This window comes from Phacochoerus africanus, chromosome 7 (assembly GCF_016906955.1).
Source record: "Phacochoerus africanus isolate WHEZ1 chromosome 7, ROS_Pafr_v1, whole genome shotgun sequence".
NCBI lineage: Eukaryota > Metazoa > Chordata > Mammalia > Artiodactyla > Suidae > Phacochoerus > Phacochoerus africanus.
Window position 1 is genome coordinate 14,459,524 of NC_062550.1, and position 4,459 is coordinate 14,463,982.

Genomic DNA, 4,459 nt, shown 5'->3' on the forward strand with positions numbered 1-4,459 from the left:
GAATATACAAATCGATAGAGACAGAATGTAAACCATTGGTTGCCAAGCGCCAGAAGGAGGGACAAATGAGAGTGACTGGTAATGGGTATGGAGTTGCTTTCTGTGTGGTTAAAATGTTCAGAAATTAGTGATAGTGGTTGCACAACTCTGTGAATATACTACAATCACTGAATTGTACACTTTAAAAAGGATGGCTTTTATGGTGTATGAATTTTATCTCAAATGAGCTGTTATTTCTTTTAAAAAGTCAGGCACTGTTGGAGTTCCCTGGCAGCTCAACAGGTTAAGGATCTGTCATTGTCACTGCTGTGGCTCTGGTTACTGCTGTGGTGTGGGTTCGATCCCTGGCCTGGGAACTTCTGTATGCCATGGGCACAGCCAAAAAAAAAAAAAAAGAGCCAGGCTGTATCACTGCAGCTGTAGTAGCTCAGATCTCACAATATTAAATAAAAGGTTTACAGGGTGGAAAAAAACAGGTAGCATGCAATCTTCAGGGTATGTTGGGTATATTTCTGCACAGGAAAATAAGTACATGGAGTCATTCTGTAGATAAGGACTATCAGATCAATCCATTATATCAATTTAATGATAATTTTTTTTATTATTTCAAAGCAGATTTTTGTAACCCATGGTACAAAAAGGAAAACTTTTCGAAAGAAAAAAAAAAGTGTCTGTAACTGCATCAGGTGGTAATTTGCAGCTTTTGGAATTGATTCCAAGTGAATTTTAGTTCAAATCATCCCCAGAGATTTTCTGACCAAGATCCAGCTCTATGTAGCATGTATTTTACATACAAACTTCTTCTACAATATCTTCTACAATAACCTTAACAGCGACTGTGCCTATTCTCATTTACAGAAAAAGAATTGAGAACTGAGTTGCTCAAGGGTACGCCAATAGGAAGTGACACAATCTTATTTAAACTCATCTGTCTGGCTTCAGAGCTTAAGTTCACTCTTCCTCCTCATTCCAAGGCAGTCCATGAATACCACTTCTCTGAACCAGAGGAAATGCTAAGTCCCTTTGCTTATGGCCCCAAGTAAGCAGGTTCTATGCAACACCAACAAGAGTCCCTTTAACCCAAGCATTCCATTTATCTTGGATACGAAGACATGACACTGTACACATAAACTGAAGTGAAGAAATGCAGGTACTGAAGGAGCACAATTATTATTTAGCTATTTTCTGGAGTAACTAAGAACAATGATTTCCCATGTTAAGGATCATCTGATTGTAAAGGGGGCTATTCCCCACCTAGAGATGGAGCTGGAACAAGATTGTGAATAAAAGTAAATTATGTTGGAAAATCTAGGGGATTAGAATCACATGGCTGCCTATATCCGTGAGATTTAGGGTGATCTTTAGAACCCTGGATCATTCAGAACCTTCCCAGAGTCACAGTTTTGCTGGGTGGTGTCTGATTGTGAGCAGCACCCAGGAGACTCCTCACGGGAGGAGAAGCTGGCAGCCCAAGCCTGTTCAATGCCATCAACATCACAGGGGTGAGTGCAAGAAAAGTGTATTTGCAGACAAATTTTGCCATCCTATCGGTTTGTTTATTTTTGACTATTCTGTTTCTCAGGGAAACAGGAAATGTAAGGGAAAGGAATGTTTGTATTTTGGTAGGGCAGGTTTAGTTTAATTTTTCTAAATATGCTACCAGTACTTTTCCAAGACACACTAAAAGTAGGAGGAAGTGATGCTGAGAGTCCAGAGGTGGGGTTCTAAGGGCAGAGGGCATTAAGCTGCACAGTGAGGCCACAGGCCTCATTCGGCAAACATTTCCTGAGTCCCTCACATGACAGACCTGGATCTCGGGCAGAAACGCAAAGGGAGGAGGCACACGGAACCTCTTTCTCGGGCACCTGGGCGGGTGGTGGGACCGTTGACTAAGGTCGGATCCAGGAAGGGGAGAGACATTTTTGATGGGAGGTTCATGAGGTTGCTTGGAGATACCTGTGGGACCATCTGGAGGCTGGGTTCAGGAGGCAGGTCTGTAATTCAGGAGAGGACTGACGGTTTGGTGATGAGCACCAGCATACAAAAACCTGCAACTTCTCTCAGAGCTTACAGACCAATTAGGGAGTCAGACAGTGTCCAGCAAGCAACAGGCAAAGCTAAAGTTGGTAGATGCAAACTGTAACATTTGGAGTGGATGGGCAGTGGGCTCCTACTGTACAGCACAGGGAACTGGGTGAGATCGGGTCACTTTGAAAAAACATTGTAGATCAACTATACATTAATAAAAAAATTTAATAAAATAAAAAGTGACAGAAATACTGAGAAAGGGGTGAGCAGGCCATCACCTGGCCAGGGGCGGAGGTGGGGGTTGAGTGTCAGCTGCTTGGGGAAGTGACACTGGAGCTGTGATTGGGTGCATGCATAGGAGGAGCAGGGAGAGCATTCTAGGCAATGAAAACAGTATGTCCAAAGGCACTGTGGCTGGAGGGAACAAAGCTAGTATCGGGTCACAAAGAAAATCAGTGAGTCTGTTAGCAAGAAGCTGATGGGGAAGCCTGGGTAAGGTGGATTTGGGGAGGAAAGGCTGGGGCCAGATCACAGAGCCCTGTAAACTGTGGTCAGAGGTCTTGACAGGTTTCGGTCACCTAGGTGGTATTTTATAGATTTGTCACAACATTAAAGGATTGGAAAGGATTGTCAGAAGTCATCTTGTCCATTCTGCTTCCTCCAAACAGGACTTTCTTGGTATATCGTGCTTCAACTCCAAGGAGATTCTGTCAGTTATTACATACCAAGGTTAAGGTTTATCAAGCAGCTGTCAGTATGTTTCTGTTCTCTCTTTTGAATGAATCTTTTTTAGTGCCTGATACAATCCTCATTTCTGGGCTGCCCCATTTCTGCCAAACTTCCCCATGTTCCCTGCTGCAAGATGACATCATCTTCCTTGCCTTCTTCTCTCCCAGTTCTATGTCCCAGGAATGACTGAGTCCTGTCCACCAGCCCTTGACACTCCCCTTTGCCCCTGAGATCACAGATGCGGAGGGAACGGGACCTGGTATGGATGGCTGTCCTACGAGGCGCCAGGCCTTGGACATCCCCTAACTTGATTTAAGCCACTTTACTGGCAGGGACCATTTAGTGACGGACATCTATTATAATGTCAATGGGAAAACCGAGTCCCAGAGTGGCCAGTGAGTTGCCCAAAGCCGCCAACTCTAGGTGCCAAAACTAGATATGAACTCTGGGGGCTTCTGGCTCCATGGCTCATGCCCTGAGCTGCTTGGTTATTATAGTAGCCAGTCTTGTCCTAAGGAGTCTGCTGGCCTCCACTCACCTTCTCCAACCAAATCAACCAGTGGACACAGTTCTGGACACATTTAAGCCCTAGATGATGGACAGCGTGATTATTCAGAAGCAGCACTGTGTGGCAGCAGGGCAGTGGACTCTGGCTGAATCCTAGCTCCTCTGTTTTCCTGCTGAGTGATCCTAGGCAAGAAACTTCACCTTTCACAGCCTTCACTTCCTTGTATGTAAAATGAGACTGAAATAGGATTTACCTCATAGAAGTCAAGAGATTTAAATGAGGCGATGTATGTAAAGGGCTCAGCTGCATTCCTGGTACACTGTAAGTGCTCCAAAAACAGGAGCTGTTGTCAACAGCATCCAGAAGAGTCTTTCTGAACCTGATTTGTCTGGGTCTACCCTCTGCACCCAACCCTTCAATGGCTGCCCAGTGCCCACAAAACACATCCCAAATTCTTTCCTCTGGTTGTAAGGGTCTCCCAAGCTTGCCACTGCCCATAGAGTCACCCTAATTCCCACTGCTTCCCTAATGAGCCTCTACTCAAACCAACTTTATTAACTGTCTGACCTTGCGTATATGCAAGTAACATCTCTCCCTGTCAGGAGAGGCTTTGTCTAACACCCATGTGACAAATACACTGCAGACACAGTCTACCACCTGCCAAGCCCTGCATGGAGCATGGAGATATGGTGGTAAACAAAATATGCCAAGCACCTGGTTTTGTCAGAGAACCTACAGGGGAGTTGAGAGATGGACGCAAAGGAAGTAAACATACAATTACAAATGGTGGCTATGTCTATGAAGAGGAAGTTCAAGGTATAATAAAGATTAATTGGAAGTACCTACTTAAGACCATTGGTCATAGAAGCACTCTCTGGAAATAGAGCATTTGAGCTGGGACTTCAAATATGAAAGAGGGTTGAAAAGAGTGCTAGGTGGAGTCTTTTAGAGAAAAGGAGCAGCATGTGCAAAGGCCCTGTGGCTAGAGGGAATGTGGCCCATTCAGTGAAGAACTGGAAGCCCCTTTTGGGTTGGAACATAACTGGTAGGCAAAGGTTGGGGTGGGGAGGAGGGAGAAACACAAGATAAAATGGAAGAGGTAGGCAAGAATAGATCAGACTGAGCCTCAAAGGCATAGAATGGAGGCCCAAGTCCTCCTTGAAATCTTCCCAGATAGTTTTCATTCTTGGTTTC